General features: G+C 42.8%; 1 long non-coding RNA gene across 1 annotated transcript; it reads left to right on the top strand.

Annotated features, from left to right (window-relative positions):
* The first annotated feature begins 7,263 nt into the window (after positions 1 to 7,263).
* On the top strand, positions 7,264 to 19,090 carry LOC138719590 (uncharacterized). The gene is made up of 4 exons (XR_011337242.1): positions 7,264 to 7,297; positions 11,398 to 11,482; positions 17,771 to 17,947; positions 18,985 to 19,090. It is a non-coding gene; the product is annotated as an uncharacterized lncRNA (long non-coding RNA).
* Positions 19,091 to 19,561: the final 471 nt, after the last annotated feature.

Raw genomic sequence — 19,561 nt, 5'->3', positions numbered from 1 at the left:
CTCTACTAATTTGCCTCATAAAAGACATCTGCTTAATACTTCTGGGTGGCTGAGAAACAAACCATTGTGTTGCCAGCAGTAGCATGTGCCAGCTGATGCCCGAGCCTTAGAAATGCCTATTTAAAGGCAACTCTAAGCTTTGAAATTGGAGCCTCCTTGTCAACGGTGAGCCAAGCATGTCTGCGCTACCTGTGACAGCTCTGCAAAAAAGTGGCTCCTACCAGCAAGTGTATTTGGTTACATTTGTATTGATATCAATTTGTGAGGTCATTGATTGAATGCTTTCAAAGGTAGAGCGTTGTTTTGCTCACACACTATTTGACATGCGAAATGATGGGTGCTTTGGTAGGTAAAAATGCTGCTATATCGATGTGGGAACAATGTCAAGGCATTAAAGCCAATCTTTACCTATATAAAAACAAGAAGATTCTCCCGTCGTCATGTAAACTGGCATGCTCTATGACACAGAGCAGAGGATTTTCCCAAATTAATTCCCATTTGAACCAGAGCCTGTCATCTAGGAAAAAAACCAGTCTTTTCTCATCTCTGTGAATCCTTGTGTAAATATCAGGTTTTGCAGCTGCTTACATGTGAGACAAATGTTATTAGTTCAACACTCTGGGTGTGCACCAAACCAAGACTTTTATATCCACACTGTTTGATCAGAGAAGCTCAGAAACCTGCTAGCCACCGTTTCCAGCCTGATCAGTGGATGAGCAAGAGAGTGGGATTTCATCAACATATTTCAATCACTTCCAGCATAGTTTTGGTGGCTGTCTTTGGCAGTTGTTTTATGTGTGTACAATACTATGATGCGCTGTGTATGAAATGGGAGTTCCTCTAGCTGGAAGTTAGCAGAGGTGGACTGGCCTGACTTGGTAAGACTGGGATGACCTGGATGAAGGCATTGAGTGCACCCTTAGCAAGTTTGTGGATGGCACTAAGCTAGGTGGAAGTGTGGATCTGCTGGAGGGTAGGGAGGCTCTGCAAAGGGATCTGAACAGGCTGGACCGCTGGGCTGAGTCCAATGGCATGAGGTTTAACAAGGCCAAGTGCCGGGTCCTGCACTTGGGGCACAACAACCCTGTGCAGTGCTACAGACTAGGAGAAGTCTGTCTAGAAAGCTGCCTGGAGGAGAAGGGCCTGGGGGTGTTGGTTGACAGCCGACTGAACATGAGCCAGCAGTGTGCCCAGGTGGCCAGGAAGGCCAATGGCACTTGCTCACTGTGCACTTGAACAGGCTGCCCAGGCAGGTGGCTGAGTCACCGTCCCTGGAGGTGTTTAAGGGATGGGTGGATGAGGTGCTAAGAGGCATGGTTTAGTGATTGGACTCGATGATCCGGTGGGTTTTTCCCAACCTGGTGATTCTATGATTCTATGACTACATGATTTTTTCAAAGATGCATTTGACTTGGCTCACTTGCTTTCCACACACTTTTCTCAACTTCCCTCCCAGAGAAGCAGCCTGGGAGGTCTGCCGCAGCCCTGCCCTGCTTCAAACTTGGACAACACCAGTTGCTGCCAAAAGCCAGGGTCGAAGGGGCCTGGTGCTGCTCTAAGCCACTCCTGAGAGTCTGTATAGTTAATGCATTTCCACAGCTCCTCCCTGGATCCTCGGCTGTTCCCCTGGCAGTGAGAAACCCTCAGAATTAAATACTGTGAAAAAGCGTTGTTGAAAATGTTCAAGAGAAACTGCATTTTAAGAGAATATGCATCTGAAAATGTCAGCATTCTGTAGAAGAAGAAGAAAAAAAATGGTGCGAATATATGTTGCTTTACTGTCAAAAACTGAGCAGCCCAAACCTGTACTGAGCTGCCAAAAATTAAAAACTTTATTTTTTGGCTCGAATATTTTGGTGTTCACATTTTCTCCTGAAAATGCCGTGTTCACTATGGAGTATGTAGAAAGCAATCTTTTCTTTTCTTTTTTCCCTTGTTGAAATCCACTTTAACCTCCTCCTCCCTGAAAAGGAACCCCCCTCCCATCCCATGTGTTATGACATCTTGTGCTGAGACTGAGACTGCACCACTACAAGGACCTTTCATAGGAACAGCTGTTAGAAGTTGCCTTGTAGCTCCAGGGAAGTATTTAGCAGGATTTCTTACGCTGATATCTTCCCAAAAAATTGTCGGCATAGGATTAGGGTGCCCCATCAGGGTGCTGCTCTGGCACTGGGCAGGGGACAGTGCAGCCTGCCTGGGCATTTTGTTTCTCTGCTTTGCCTCGTGGCAGTCAGCTATGGAAGCTGGTGGGAGCCTCTTTTCCCAGGAGCATTACTGATACAAGAGCTCACACACACGAGTGAGAACACAGCAGTGCTTGTGTGCGGGTACATATCTGCCTGCCCGCCCACTTTTCTGCTTGCCTGCTGCCTGCCCCTGGGACACTCACCTTTATGTCCCAGGACAAATGGGAAGGAGGGGGTCTGAGCCCCAGCATGGCTTTGTAACTTCACACTGAGCTGAGACATGCCGGATCCTGCTCTTGGGGCACAACAACCCTATGCAGTGCTACAGACTAGGAGAAGTCTGTCTAGAAAGCTGCCTGGAGGAGAGGGACCTGGGGGTGTTGGTTGACAGTGACTGAACATGAGCCAGCAGTGGCCCAGGTGGCCAAGAAGGCCAATGGCATCTTGGCTTGTATCAGAAACGGCGTGACCAGCAGGTCCAGGGAGGTTATTCTCCCTCTGTACTCGGCACTGGTGAGACCGCTCCTCGAATCCTGTGTTCAGTTCTGGGTCCCTCACCACAAGAAGGATGTTGAGGCTCTGGAGAGAGTCCAGAGAAGAGCAACAAAGCTGGTGAGGGGGCTGGAGAGCAGGTCTTACGAGGAGCGGCTGAGAGAGCTGGGGTTGTTTAGCCTGGAGAAGAGGAGGCTGAGGGGAGGCCTCACTGCTCTCTACAACTACCTGAAAGGAGGTTGTGGAGAGGAGGGAGCTGTCCCCTTCTCCCAGGTGACAGGGTACAGGACAGGACAAGAGGGAATGGCCTCAAGCTCCACCAGGGGAGGTTTAGGCTGAACATTAGGAAAAAATTTTCATGGAAAGGGTCATTGGGCACTGGCAGAGGCTGCCGAGGGAGGTGGTTGAGTCACCATCCCTGGATGTTTTTAAAAGACGAGTGGATGAGGTGCTAAGGGGCATGGTTTAGTGATTGATAGGAATGGTTGGACTTGATGATCCGGTGGGTCTCTTCCAACCTGGTGATTCTATGACACTGCTGGTGCTGCCTGGGTTTTGCCAGCCACGTGAACTTGAAAAACACATCACCTCTCTCTACAAACTTGCTGTGCATTAATCTTTAGACCATCATAGCTAGGGGAGCTCTTCTGTGTCAGCCCGGACTTTTGTCACAGCACTGCTCAGGGCATCTTATTCTCCTGCACCGAAGAGTGAGCAGGGGGCTTCTGAGAGTGCTAAGTCAGCAGAAGGGAAGTCTTACTTACCTGCTGAATGGTGGTGATGTAGCTCATGGCAAACCTCTCTCCCTGTCCTCTCCTCTGTCCAACACTATGTTGTACCCCATCAACTTGTTTGCCATGCTGTCCCCAGGCTCCTGGTGAGGTCCTTGTCCTGGTTTCAGCTGGGTTAATTTTCTTCCTAATAGATGGTATGAGAATAATCTTAGTAACACACTGATGTTTTAGTTGTTGTAATGTAGTGCTTATACTAAGTCAAGGACTTTTCAGCTTCTCATGTTCTCCCAGCAAGGAGGTGCACAAGAAGCTGGGAGGGACCATAGCCAGGGCAGCTGACCCAAATTGTCCAAAGGGATATTCCATACCATGTGATGTCATGCTTGGTATTTATACTGGGAGTAGTTGGCTGGAGGGCTGATGTTGCTACTTGGGAATGGGCCGGGCATTGGTCCGTGGGTAGTGAGCAATTGCATTCTGTATCACTAATTTTGTATATTTTCATATTAAACTGGTTCTATCTCAGCCCATGAGTTTTCCTCTTTTTTTCCTATTTTCCTCCCCATCCCACTGAGCAGCTGAGAGGAGTGAAGGAGCAGCTGTGTGGAGCTTATTTGCCAGCTGGGGTTCAACAGGGACAGTCCCCCAGCCACATGCGTGCTGCTGCCCCTGCTGCTGAGATCTGTCTGACTCATGCCCTGGGGGGAACAGTCACTGGCCCAGGAGACCCTCCAACAACAGGAGGTAGCCCTGAATCAGCCGCAGGTGAAAGAGGTAGAAGGACCCTGTACTCCTGTATGTTGTGGGAGAGGGAATGGGATCATGCAAGCACTAGGGCAGGGTAAATGTCATCACAGAACACATCCTACAGTCTTAACAAGGACAAGACCTTGTCACCATTGTCCAGGACAAAGCATCTCTGTTCTCATTCACACAGGGGTATTGAGCAAACATCTGGCCAGACCAGGAAGTCCAGAAGTTTGACACTCCTGGACCACCTAGAGGGACAATTAAGGATTTAGCCTTGGGGATATCACCAGGAGAACTCCAGAAAACCACAAAAGCAGCCACTTTGTCCAAGCTCTTCACTGTAGGAGGGTCTTTTACGTCTCAGAGAATTTTGTGGTTCTGGCTTGAGGTTTCCTACTTCTAGGTGTACTTACCATTACTTAAGACACCCTCATTGAGTTTTGTGCACTGACACCTCTCCTCCAAGGAGTGTTCTGAGGGATTTTATGGCACTGCCTAGAAACTAGATGGATAGGTAACTTAAAACCATTAAAGTAGGCCATTGACTTATTTTACTTAAGTCAAATAGCTGCCAGAAGCTAATAGCTGTGGTAGTTTCATTACTATAATTATTGCTGTTGGTAACCTGGAGTAGATATAAACAGCTGACAACTGATCCTGCTGTCAGCTCCCCAAACCACCTACTCTTCTTTTTAGCAAGAATTTTACAGTAAATAGCCATGCAGAAGCTAAAATACCAACAAATTATGATTTTACAATATTCTTATCTTGTTGAAACTGACGCGATATCATAAGATTTGATTCTTTGTATTTACATAATATAATAAATATATACATATGCATACTAGATATATCATATGTATTATATAGTAAATACATAATCTTACCTTCTTCTCTCCTTGAATGACTGAGCACTCCAAATATTGGTCGTCTGGTGCACTGAAATATATCCTCTGCATCTTTCATGAAATTGAAACAAAACATTTTGCTTATTTTTCAATTTCATTAAAACATTTCATCAATATTTTTTGGAAACTAGATGATATTTAAGGTCCCCTCCAACCCAAACCACTCTATAATTCTATGATTATCAAAGATTTATCCAAAATGTCCTCACATGCTGTTTCATCCTTATTCATCTTCTTGTACAAATCTGGAGAGATTCCTAATGATGCAGAGGGATTTTGTCTCGAAGTCTGTCTTGATTGCACAGTGTGTTATATGCTCTTCATTGTTTGACCATTTTAGCCCTGGTAGATATCTATGGGGCAAAATTATGATAATGCTTAGGAAAAAAACCTGAAGCATTGCTGTACAAAATAACAAAAAATCATAGGCTGATCCCTCAAGGCATGATATAAACCAAGGCAAAACATGTTTTGTTCTTCAAGTTGTGCATGCTTCACATGATTATGTTTATCTGCAATGATGAGAGCTAGTGTACACACATTGTGTACAAAAGAAAGTTAAGAATCTGATTCCTGCAGTGGGGACCTCACTGTCCATCGCAAAGGCACAGTAGAGCAATCTGATGCAGCATATGGCCAGTCCAACTCTTCTTCTGTCAGCAGAGAACTCTACAGGAGTTCACAGAAGATTTTGGGGCTCCTTCTCCAGAACTTGATTCTCTGGGAAAGCTGACAGCATTCAGCTGATTAAGCAGTATTATGTACATGGTTACATGCTTTGGCAGGGAAAAAAACAACCTTCCCCCTGTCCTTTTCAATTTGCCAGTAACTTTTAAAAAATGAGAATCCTAGAAGCTGTTGCTCAACAATACTAGAGTTCGCCTGGGTAAGCTTTAATAATTAGCAGTAATTTGGCTAAAATCAAAAGAAAGTTCAAGGGCTATACTGCATAGGAGATCCAGGCACTGTCTTCAGTCTCAAGTATTCACATCCATAAAACCAAGCTGCAAGAAAATGATGAGTAACTTCTATTTGTCTTCCCCATTTTCACAAGGACCAGGATTATACTCTGGCTTATGTACAGTCACTAGAGTTTAATAACATAAACGGTCATATTCCCTTATCAAGTTGAGGTGTTTGTCTGCTTTTTTTCTTCTGTTCAGATGGCTGTGTGTATACAGTCGCAGGTGTACGTGCAGGATCTGGTTTGGGTTTGACACTTCCTCTTTCATCTCTCCCATTCCTAGACAGGCAGCGATGAACATTTTGTATCTCTGAAGTCCACATCCTTCAGCTGCTCCTTGTCATTTCCTAGCAGGATTTGTCTGTGTATATGAAGGCACAGTTGGGGAGGGGTGATGTTTGTTCTTTATTTTCCCTGCAGTTACCCTATCTGTGTATGTGGATGGAAGCTGTCAGCGAGGCTGCAGGGCTCTTGGATGTGGTGAGGAGCGCTAGAGAAGCGTGAACCTTGAACTCTTCCCAGGATGCAAATTATCTCCCTGGTTTAAATTTGGTGCATCCTGCAGGCTCTTGGAAAAAAATAATAAAAAAATAGAGGAATGAAGAACTGAGAAGCAAAACTGTGTGTTTTAGGCTAATGAGAAAAGGGAAGAAAGGAGCAGAGTTAAGTCCACAAGTAGGGAAGGTGCTGAACCAAAGTTAAACCTGGCACAAAGTCTGCACCAAAATAACAGCTGTAGGTAAGGAAATGGCAATACCAGAGACAAGGCTGGTATTTATACAGCATCTGTGAAATCAAGGGCAGATACTAATAGACTTTCTTGGATTTGTATCACATCATAGACATCATTTAACTATAACAGTAAATGGCACAAAAAGGTGTTTTTAAAATGTACTTTCTAGACTAATTTCACAAAATCTCCCATCCCAATTGTGATAAAGCTGGCACTCTCCCTTTACCAACAGAATGAGGACAGGGTCCTCTAAGAAGACCACATCTTACCTAGGGAATTTTGTTTGCTAAAGGGATGCTGTCAAAATGATACCTGCTTATTTCCTAAAATGAGTTAAAAGTAGCTTGAGGATTACACCTGTCTTTGCCAATTTCTGTCATTAAACAATTTCCTGTCTCCAGTTTTATGCTTTATTTCCTGCTGATGTCTAAAGGATGCACGCTGACAGCGGAAGAAAGAGACTGTTGTGAAACACTGGCACTGCCTGTGGGGCTGCGATCAGCAGCAAGCCTGACTGGTGAGCCTGGGTGAGATGTTTTCCTTTGTTTTGATCAGTCATTTAGCATGAGAAAAATGTGACTTTGGCGGATCTGGCATGATTCACTAATTGGGCTGAATGTGCAGATTGACTGAAGCAAATGCTTGTGCTTTGGGAGATCCAAGTTCAACTCCACCATCTGCTTGAAGCCTCATTTTCCTGCAGTCCTGGTTGAGCAGGCTTTGGGTTGAGCAGGGCTGACCAGGGCTGGCAGTACAGAGTCTCTCTCACTGACACTGTTAGACTTTGCATGCAAAGATTAAATATTTATTAGCGCTGATGATCCCAAGAGTCCCAGCTCCCACCAGTTGCCCTAATCACTACACTGTAATGCTCCCTCTGGAACAATTTGTGTTCAAATGTAATGGGCAAAGTGAGACCACATGAAAGGGAGAGGCTGCAGAAGCTTTTCAGTGCCGCACAATAGTTTTCAAGGCTAAGACAGTCTCCCGGAGAAAGACCACAGGTACAAACCTCCCGGTACAGAGGAAAGCAGAGCAGAACTGGGTTTTTCTTCATCTTGAATATGTGGTGAGCCTGCGGCTCTGTGGGGTTCCCCTTCAGGTGTGGAGATTTCTCCAGTCCCTGAGCTATGCAAAGGACCATGAAAAGTGTTTAAGGAGCCTAAGCCTGCAGGGAAGATTTTAAATCCTTTGTACTAGGGTCCTCATCTGTCAACTTTGGAGGAGTTCGGTAAATTAGAAAAGCTGAAAACAAGTGAAGGAGATGGTTGGGTAAAGGCGCACAACACCTGGTAGAAGAAGATGAACTAGAAATAGCTGTGCTTTTTTTAGCTTTTATCAATTCAGGTGAGATGCATTAAAGCATTTCTGAGGTCTAGAGACTGCCACAATCAACAACACAACTGCAGAACTGAGTCTTTCCTTCAAAAGCTCACGGGCCATAGTGGGTAAATATAGTTCAGACACAAATATGTTTTTAGATTAAAAGTGTTCTTTTAAATCTTTTTTTCCCCCTTCTGAGAGTGCCAAGTAGTGCCAGTTTAGAAGTAATTTCTAAAATGTGGGCATCTGTCTTCTAGGATCTGTACTGAAAACACCATCTTTTTTCATATGGCTCACCAAACAAGCCATTCATTAGTAACTAGTTTCAGTCTACAGTGACTCTGGGTCTGATTCATGGTTGTAACTCTTGAGCTTTGTGCCACTGTTAGTGCAATATGCGTGAGCTTACATCTGGGGTGCGGAAGTGAATCTGGCTCTCTTTCTGGTCAGACAAATTATTTTCATGCGATGTTTCACAGCTCTTTGTCTATTCTCAGAGTCCTTCTAATGTCTGAGAAAGAAAAAGCTGCAGAATAAAATCTACACCATAAAATCACTCTAAAAATAACAGTTAATTTCCTGTTTGAGATGTTAATGTATAGAAGGAAAGCTTTGCAATAAACACCAAATCTTGTAATTACATGGCTTTTTTTTTTTCTTGAGGTACATAAGCAATTCTTCTGTACTTAGCTGAGAAAACGTGTGCTGTATTCTAGTCCCAGATCTTCTAGCACTAGCTAAAAAGTATTTCACACCAGTCCACATGTAAGAAAAAGCTTTTCATCAGTCTGAAGTAAGGTATAAACAACTTCAGGAAGTTTGGAATATGTTATTAAAACTGTTCTCTAGAATCTTTGTTACAGGGTGTTTTGGCATCATATTCTTTAGTGTAAGCTTATTGTGTAAGCCACTTGTTGGCTAGCCTCTGATCTGTTCCATGATGTCTAATTAGAAAATCACATCCTTTTGCAAATGGAGTATGAAAAGAGAGACAGTGTGCTGTTGTTCATTTAGTGATTCATACATCTTGCTTTCCTCCTTTTCTAACCCCCTCTTGTTTCTGGATTTCAACTTTCCTTTGTCTCAGACATATCTCCTGGTTTTCTCCATCCCATGCCTTGGGCACACCTGCACTCCAATATGCTCAGGCTGGCTTTGGGCATCTCCCTGAGTGCAGCATCAGGGATGTGTTGGTCCTTGGGCCCTGCTGGAGTCAGGGGAGAAGATGTGGCATCCATTAGGAGCTATGTGCACAAAAGCTAATATTGAAAAATGTTAAGGATACTGAAGAACAGTCCCTTTGCTCCTGTGTTATAAGGCATGGATGAGCATACTGAGCAGATAACACTCTCCGCTTCCCCCTCAAGCCCTGCGTGCGGCTGCGTTCAGGTTTTGCAGAGAGAGATGGTGCCTAAATTTCTGCTGAAAACAACAGGAGTTTAAACGCCAAAAAGGAATGAAACACACAGATATTCGTGTTTCCAGCTTCCGGGCAGTACCTCTGCCTCTTACCTCACTTTTAACATATTAAATTAAAGGATACCACGGTTAGATACTATACCTAGAGGATTTTGAAGATCAACCAAAACATCAGTCTTCAATAATGTTTTGAGGTCCTTTGGCTGTGGATGTGACAAATACTGTATTTATTATTGCTATGCAGGTAAATGTGGTTACAGGAAAATAGGAAACTATGGAAACATGAATATGAAGCATTTGCAGTGCCGCATGAGGAAAAGGCAGTTAATTCTTTGGTAGCATATGTTGAAATGAGTAGGTCAACATGTTCCTAGGATGACATCTGATACCTCATATGTTCTCTAGAGAAGTCTTCAAAAGTATTCAGGCTTTTGTCACAGGACTGTAATCATTTGACTCTTTAAAAGACCCTTCCCCCTCTCCTTTTATCAGTAGGACTCCTTATGCTGAACAGAGCAGAGATCATAAATCACCCCACAGATTAAGTAACAGGGCTGAAAACAGCAGAGTGATGAGGACAGCAGAGCACTGCCACCACAGAAGCGAAAGTCAGCATGGACTTGTGGTAAGGTTATCTGAAGTGCCCAGAAGTCCCAGAATCAGTATGAATTCAGCCTCCCTCGGGGCTTCCTGCACTGGCTATCGATCCATCAGGCAGCGCTGGTGGTGGTGCCATGGGTGCTGAGGCTCATGGGGTGGCCACAGGAGGAAGAGGAAGAAGACAGGGGCCAAGCAGACTTTCAGAAATCTTCTTGTGGTTTCTAAGGCATTAACAAAGTTTGACACGATTGTGCAGGACTAACAGAACTAAATACATTGATGGTAATGCGCATGGGTAAAGAAACCCATGAGGGGGAACTTTGCCAGTGCTTGTAGATACTTTCTCCAAAACCACTTTGGAGATGGTACCAACCCCAAATCTTTCTTTGCTCTTCTTTACGTGGAGGTGTGTTTAAGGCACAAGTTTGAAAAAGTTGTTAAGTAGCTGAAAGATGATATATCAGGTTCTTTACTGGCAGATATGTAAGGTGAGAGGTGAGAAATGGGAGCTGAGAACCCCAAACCCTGCATTAGAATGGGTGGCGCAGCTGGGGAGGAGCGTGGATAGGCAGTGGTGGCTGGGAGGGAGGGTGTGCGTTGATGTGAAAAGCAGAGAAAGCCTACTCAAGGAATGTGTTGGCAGAGGGAGAAATCACAGAGCACTCGGATTACTAGTCTGTCCTCCTGGCTATTTGAAGCCCACTAGTCAAAATTGCTACAGTTGTTATACGCAACAGTTATGAGCTACATATCACCCCTCAGAAATTAAGCATGCATTAATGGTATATTATCTATTAATATACAATATTCTTTATGTAGAACAGATTTTTTTCTGCTCTTTCTCTGCCTCCGTGTTTCACATCTACTGAAAAATGCAGGTCTGGATCTACTTAGCTGCTTATCTGAAATGCTTTTGCTGCTTTTGCTACCACCTCCCATAAACTTCCTAAGAAACCACCCTGCAAAGCCTCTGCAGGAATTCAAACATTGTTGGTTGATGGCACAGTAACAACAAATTTCTTCAAGGAGAGTCACATCAGAGGTGTTGTTTAAAGCTTTTGAAATAGCTAGCCTAGTGCTGAGTCAAACATATTTTCCTTGACTTGGTTTATATTAAAGGCCTGAGCTACAAACCTTTCTCAGGCAAAATTCCCATTGTTTTATTCAGGCACCCAGCCCCTGGTTTTGCTTGTTTTGGTGGAAATCAACTTGGTTAATATCCTGACCTGCACAGACTGTGACATTAACCTTCTCTAACCAAGTTATCCTTGCTCACACACTGCAGGTAGTGGTTATCACGACAGACATGGAAGTAACAGGGAGGGAAACTGCCTGGCCACAGCCAGCTCCTGAATCTCAGGCACAATGAGGTAAGATCATCTTGGGGACCTGCCCTTTCTCCTGGGACAGCAGGATGGCTTTCAAGGGTGCAGAGGTGGCCTTAGCTTCATATAGTGATACACCTTTCCCTGGGAATATGTAGGATTTTTCCAATGATGACAGTGCTTCACTGATTCCTTATTATCCTCACGTTTGGTACCAAGGGGTTTCAGGGTACAATTACTGCCAAATGGTACCAGTGGATTTCCGCAGGTAATTAGACCCATGAGTTCTGTCTGCCGCTTGTCAAAGAGCAGCCAGATCTTTGCAAAAGATGTTATGCCCCAAACTAGAGTTTGCAACTCCAACACTATTTCCCAGCTACCTCACCTGTGACTAATAAATCTTCCAAGGCCCTGATTTTTTTTTTTCTCCAGTAGATCAGAAGTAGACTTATTAGCTTGAAAAGTTGTTTCAGAAAGCAGGAAAATGAGGTAAGGCAGCAGTAAATGAGGTAGAAAATTAAGGTGACCCATTTATGCAGCACAGATGCTCCCCGAAAGTCCTGCAGCCCCTGAAACTGCTCTGGGCATGGGACTGGGCTCTACAACCACGTGGAAAGAGTAGAGGATCTGGCTTGACTCTCAGATTGGTGTTTACAGGGCAGGCAGAGGAAAAGTGGATGTTTTACTTGAAATGTTATGGAAATTGCTGAGAAATAATGCCTGTAGAAGGCAGTTCTCAGAGTCTATTTCTGTTCATGAGGGACAAAAAGGCATGCAACAGAACCAAAAATTCTGTAAATCCATTTCCTTTTATTTTATCACTGCAAGGTTCATGAACTAAAAGAGGTGTTTGAGCAATTTGACTCGGTTTCAAAGAGGAATTATTAGGTTTAAGGATTTTTTATACTCAAGCCTTTTGCTTTTTTTGAAGACAAGCTGGGATTTTACCCTCTATACAACAACAGCTAAACCTGATACTTAGTTACTTGGCTAAGAGACTACTGGGATTAAAATCTAAAAATACAAAAGATAGAAACCAGATTGTGTTATCTAAAATACACATCCTCTCCTGTCGTGCTGGTAACTTAAGTTCACAAAGTGTAAACAGAGAACTAATAAGCTCTGGTATTGTCATTTGGGCTAGGGTGAGGTTTTATTTTTTTATATAAACTGGATTCTAGCAGCTTGCAGAGCTCTCTGAGAGATCAGCTTCATAGATTTCAAGATGTCTTTAGTCCACAAGTGTTTGATTGATATAGTGCAGTACTCCTGTTCATATAAATATTTGAAGTCGGAAAAACCTTCTGGTTTTAATTCTGTTTAAAAAGTCAGTTTAAATTAACTTCCCATAGCAGAACAACTCTTTCACACACATGCACACATATATCTGTGTGTAGCTCTGCTTTGTGTATGTAGACCCCTACCATGAGTGATGGGTTTCTTGTAGTCACTTGGCCCTTCTTGTTTCTCATAAAACAGCAGGAAGGTAGCAGGGCCCTGATTCAGAGCCAGCTGATTTTGCAGAGCCCCCACTGACTTTGGAGGACACTGGATAAATTGAATTGTAGGACCACTCTCTTTGTAGGTTTAATACATTGCAAGGGATTTCAGTCATTCTCCTCACACCTCACACAATCTGCAGTCCCAGTGCATCAGTCAGAGAGGTGACAGCAATCACACCAAAGGGCCTGGAGATCTCATGTGGTCTACCAGCCTGTATGTTCAGTTCATACGGCAGCATTTTTCTTGCATCCACTGCTTTCTGAAAACATATATATATATATTTTCACTGTTATGAAGCAGGAAAAATGTTGTTTCCAACTTGAGAGACCCCTCATAAACAAATATCTGAGAGAAGGGAAATGGGGACATTGCAAATTCTTGACATCCTGGGGCACAGGAAAAAGCTGTAAAGAAACCCAGAAGAGGATTGCTAGCAAAGTAGGAAGTGCAATTGATGTTAAAAAAGATTTCTGAGATGCCTGGCTTGACAAATTCAGAACTGGAAACCGTGTCTAAGAAACCACAAACAAAGAAAACAGCATCTAAATGTCAGAAAAATCAAGAGGCTGATTCTGTAATCAGTGAAGGCAGAAGTCACAGTAAAGGCAAATGCATGAGACAAGAACAGACTCTTGTGCTCTGGGATATGCCTGTTCTCAGGTTTTTTTTTTCTCTTCTAGCCTCTCAGGTTCTCTAGTAGGGCTTTGCCTTGCCTACACCGAAAATACCACCCTCCTGGTCAACAGCAACATCTACCACAGTGCCAACGAGCTCAGTTATCACAGACAGGGAGAAGATGTCTGAGGTAGTCCAATCCTAACCTTTTAAGGACCTTCACTTCAAGATGAATTCTGCACTAGCAGAAGTCAGAAGCAATTTTTCAGATGCAGCTCATGTGCCAGCACTAACTGGATGTGTGCAGGAACCGGTGACAAGTGTGACTCACCAACCACGACATTGCTCCCAGCATGGCAGCGAAAGGCTCGGTGAGGACACCACCTTCTGATGCTTGTCCTCTGATTTCTACAGAGTACATCATGTTTTTCAGCCTGGCTTCCAGTGAGAAGGGAGCTTCAAGGACTTTGCCCTGTGAACAGCCTAGTTTCTCAATAGATTGATGTGCCTTCGCCCATAGTTTTTCAAGGGAGTTAGAGATTACTTTGCACTGGCAGCGCTTTATTTAATTCTTATTTTAGAAAAGATTGCTAACTTTTTTTGGACTCTGTATCTACCTAGCTGGGAGGTAGCAGCCTCCCAACACAGCCAGGATGGTGAAAAACATCTCCACTGTTTTTACTGTCAATGGCCTTCATTCTTTGTTTGACATAGAGTAACAGAACTGTAGAATAGATTAGGTTGGAAGGGCTTTTCAAAGATCATCTAGTCCAACTCCCTGCTATGGTGAGGGACATCTTGAACAAGAAAAGGTTGCTCAAAGTCTCGTCCAACTGGATCTTGAACACTTCCAGTGGTGGGGCATCCACAGCTTCTCTGGGTTACATGTTCCAGCATTACGGAACATGTAGAAATGTTCTTCCTTATATTCAATCTAAATTTATCCTCTTTAAGTTTAAAATGGTTACCCCTTTTCCTGTCCCCACAGACACTGGTAAAAAGTCTTTCTTTCTTATCTGCTCGTGTAAAGCTGGTGATGCATAGAGGAGACAAACACATGGCTGTATTGAAAATTACAAAGCCACCTTGCTGTAAAAGCCGGAGTGAAGCAAGGGAACTTGTAGTATTCATTCAAAGATGACCTGACCAGGTCAGTTCTATATACCTGCACATTGCTTCCCTGGAGCAGCTGCCTGTTACCTGTGATTCACAGCTTCCCTCAGCTCTGCACCTTGTGCCAGATATCACTTTTCCAGGAGAAATGGTTTCAGAGCCAGAAAGACTATGGAAGTAATAAGAAGCCACCTCTGTTGAGAATTGAGCTCTAGAGCCTACAAAGAGTATGGTCCTGTGCATCCTGACACTTGAAAGTGAAAAAAATTTCAGCTTTTAGGAAGGGAAGCTGTCTGCTTTAACTTCACCTTTGTGACATTTTGTTTGCTGCTGTTTTTTGAAAAATTCTGGCTTGTACAGGTGGAGCCAGTCTATGCATTAGCTTGTTCCTGTCTCCCTGTGGCTTAGCTATATATTTTAAGATAATTTTCCTTTACAGGAAACGGGAAGTTGTGGAATGCAAAATATCATTTCAGTAAAAATAATACCGCCTAACAAATCCCAAATGATTTAGAGTGTATGTAAAAAAGCAGATACGCCAGAGACACTCACTTGGAAACAGTATTTGTTGAATAACCCTTTTTTCCCCTCCACTTCACTGTTTAAAGTTAGGTGGATACACTCAGAGAGACTGACTTAAGCAGGCGGTTTGTTACTCATCACTTATTTTTCAGCCATTGCTCCAAGCATACACAAAATACAAACAAATTCATCCTGCACCAGTGTCCTCAGCAATACTTCTACCTCTGACATAGGCAATGTGAAGCCATTATCCTATAAAATACAGGACTGTCATGGGCAGCAGGAAGTTAAAGAAAAGTTGGCAGCTATTTATCCTCAGGGACAGGTTGCAGGTGGCCGAAAAGCAAATCTGAATGTATCAGACATGCCTCCTTCACTGGTGAAAAATCTTTCATCTTGAAATGGTAGGAAAAACTTCTATACTGAGGACTGAGAACTTAATAGAGAAGGTGATGCAGTGTTTCTAATTACCTAGAAAGCAGGTTAAGACTGAGGTAGGCGCTGACTTGCAGTACATGGCTGTGGTTTACCCTTGGCAGCACAGACCTTCGCAGGGACTAATTTGCCCTCATTCAGTTTCATCTCCTTAGCAATCTGCCTGCTGTCCCTTCCCTCCTTACCTCCACCACAGAAAGCACAGAAGCAGCAGAGCTAAAAAAACAGAAGATGAGCCAATCTGTGAATATTTTCCATGGGCAGAGGTGAAAATATCCACACTACCGTGTACAAAGGGCAGCCTCTTCAGTTTGTGATTGGGCGTGCGGCACAGTTACGGTTCCTGTATGCCTTGTACTTGCAAGGGCAGAAGACTCATGATGATGAGAGCGGTTCTCAGATCAGTTTGCCTCCCTTGTCTCTCTAGGTCCTAGGAGAAGCAGCGCTGGTGACTTGGCAGAGCTAGTGGGTGGTGGAAGCAGTCTGTGGCCAAGCTGCCCACCAGCTGGGCAGCTGTACCAGGCAAATCCTTATGTGCCGAGATGTGTTCAAGAAAGTAGGGAATCAATTTGCAATGTACTAATTCATTTAGGCTGGAATTAGTTTCTCGTGGCAAATTTATTTGCACTGAAAAATTCTATCCTCAGCAGTGAATGGTTAGTTTTGTTCATGTACAGACTGCAGGAATGATTCAAGGTTTTGCAGCAACTGTAACTGAATTTTGGCCATGCAGAATAATTAGAGAAAGCATATTCAATGAAGTACACTTCAACTTGCATGTTGCAGAGCCTTCCCTTGGCACATAAAATTACTTTCAAATGCAGCGATAGGGTGACATTGTTCTGGCAGAAACTCTCTACAGTAACATTGCCAGAGTGACTTTAAGCCACCACACAGAGACAAGAAAGTCAGCCCAGGTTCCATAGGACTGGGATCAGCCCTAAGAGCCCTAAGCCTCTGGTTTGCTTGCCAGGGAAATGAGAGAGGATGTGCATGGTGCCGTAGCAGAAAAGGAATTAAAAAGAAGCTGTGAATCCACTGACAAGCAAGGTAACCACACCAAGCATATCTCTGTGATGCAGCTGTGTCATTTTGGGGAAAATATTTACATTTAATCCACCTCAAAATCTAAAGCATGCTGCTGTGTAGGAAAAAATAATTTTAATAGTATAGGTAAGAGAGATAATGCCTTTTAAGTAACAATTTTTCTAGAGGAGTTTTCTTGTTTTACACAAGTGCTTACAATACAACAACAGTGGGAAAAACATAGGGCATAACCATAGCAGATCACCCTGAGTGCTGACCACAGCATTAGGCAAGTACAGCTTCCTCAGAGAACATTTGGCATCACGATTTTGTTTCTCCTGGTCATAATCTTCATGTTTTGAAAGAGGAGAAAATAACCCACAGTCGCCTGCTGTTGTCTCATGGATGCCTCATGACTATTCATTTCATTTTGTTGTTTTTCATATTACAAAGTAAACACATTCTTCCTGACAGTGTTTGGGTTTTGTCACGTGCTGGGAAAAGTTTACTGCTGGCTAGTACCTCCTGCTGAAAAGGAGCCCAAACCTGCAAAGCCTTGCACCTGCGAGTAATGCTTAAATAAATGGGACACTGCACAGAAATTACTAACTTGTTGCACCTGCGAGTAATGCTTAAATAAATGGGACACTGCACAGAAATTACTAACTCGAGTGAAGACTGTGAAGCCAGTTTTGCTGTTATGAAAACACTATTGAGCCTGAAAAGGGAAAAGGCAAAAATACAAGCTGAGAGAAGAAAAAACTAGGAAAGAGAAAAACCTGAACACCAGATATTTAAGTCCCATGATTTTAGGGACTTTGCAGAATTTGCAGTAAATAAATTGCAGGGATAAATGTTATATCCACAATTAAGCACTGGAGAGTTAATTCAATTCAGTCACGTCAGTGTCTGATATGTGGGTACCACCAGATGACTGATGGTTACTTTCTGTCAGTCACACCTGGTCATAAGTACTGACTGTGAACATTACACCTCAGTGTCTAAAACGCCAAAAGCAGAAGAGATGCTAGCATCAAGGTGGCCCCAATAGCATGCCATCGTTATTTCAAAGAGTTACAAGTGAAAAACACCTAATCAGTGCCAGTTTCTTGCTTGCAGTGGACATCACAAAGAAGAGGACACAGTAAATCAAAGCAACTAAATGAGACCTGGAGTTTTGGAGAGATATCTACTGTCAGAATTAACACATAAAGCCTGCTGCTTCCACTGAGATACAGTTAAAACTCACACCAACATCACTAAGGGAAGAGTGGAATCCAAAAATTGTGACCACAGGTAATAATAACAATTTAAACATTTTAAGAGTGAGCTCTTATATCTAGGGATGCTTTCTAGGTGCCTTAAGCCCTCCCCTCCCCCTCAAAGGCTTTTTGCTAAGTTGCCTTGGGTTCAGCAGCTGAAACGTTGCATTAAGATGTATTTCTGAGTTTTATTGTTGGGTCCAGTTGTTTCTGGAACAGAGAGAACTAGGGATCTAGGGATGGTTGGGTTTTTTTGTTTAGCTAGAGAAGGCCTTTAATTTAGATTTCATTCTGTGTAAATCAGTCTTGAGAAAAACTAAAACACTAACTTTCAGTGACTTTTTTTGGTCACAAAATATATTTATTTCTTATGAATTCCATAGTTGCAATTTGTGTTTCTTATTGTTACTCTTAAAAGGACATATTTGTTGCTTTATTGGCACAATTCAATTGCAACAATGTAATGCTAAGATTATAGCAGAAAGGTATAGGATTTTTCCTTCTCTATGTTCAGTTTTGCTTCTTAGTATGGAAGTTTCTATACCTAATATGCATGTATGAAAGGTGCTGCTACAGAAGATCCAATTTGTTGAAAAGCATAGCCATTAATTTGTGACTCTTTTCTTCTGCCATAGTCTATTGTATTAATGCAAATCAAATCACTTCCTTTGTGAAACAATAGCTTCTACACACATGTAGGGCATTTTTATTACAGCTTCATTTTATAAAAGGTGTAGATTTACCTTATAAATTCAGCTTCTACCCAAAATCGAGTAATGAAGAATTTAGCCCAAAACAAATATTTTTCAGACTAAGTTTTGTTAACCTGGAATAGTCCCAGTTGCTTAAGTGTAAGGTGATATGAAATACCAGTTCCTGGGAGCACTTTTACCAGAATTGGTAGCATTTGGTCCGGGTCTCTATCACTGCAAAGCTCTGAGGGAAAATGTCAGCTTGTGTATGTGCTGAGCATTGCTTAGAAGAGATTTGTTTCTATATCTTGATGTAAATCTCAAATTTCAAAATCTTTGTTTCCATAAAATATCCTTTGTGCTGTTTAATGATGTCCAGCTTCTGGATCACTTTCCTTTTGGCTGATTTCGAAGTTTCCATGACGTCAGTTTACGGTACCATAAGAAGTACACCTTACAGATTCAATTACAACACAAAAGAAGAAAGGAGAACAAGACAGAAACTTGCAGCTGTGGAGAGAAAAGCTTATGTGTGTAAAGAGAACCCAGAATAATATACCTAGCAAAGAATGGGGTTTACCTTAAAAGCTATGAAAAAATGGAGCAGCAGTTGCCTGAAAATAAAATGAGGCTACCATGTATTCTCGTGTGTGTGTCATTTTTATAGAGCGTATCTTTTTCAGAAACTGGTTAGAGCTGAGATGATAATTTACATGTCAAGCAAATTGTCTTAATTTCCTTGTTCTTGCTTCCCTCCTAGGATGCTGCTGCCTGATATATATTCTGACAAACATGTTTGTCAACGAAGACATCACAGCAAACACTCAAGTTAACAACAAAGTTAACTGCTAGTTTGGCATCCCGTTCTGTCTTCACTGGCAGATTTATCTCTAATGATAGCCAGCAATACATGTACTCAGAACACAGTCAAGTTCAGAGAATCCATGCTATACACT

The sequence above is a fragment of the Phaenicophaeus curvirostris genome, chromosome 4, assembly GCF_032191515.1.
Source record: "Phaenicophaeus curvirostris isolate KB17595 chromosome 4, BPBGC_Pcur_1.0, whole genome shotgun sequence".
In the NCBI taxonomy this organism is placed as follows: domain Eukaryota; kingdom Metazoa; phylum Chordata; class Aves; order Cuculiformes; family Cuculidae; genus Phaenicophaeus; species Phaenicophaeus curvirostris.
The sequence above is the reverse complement of the archived record's forward strand: the minus strand, read 5'-3'. Positions and strand labels throughout refer to the sequence as shown.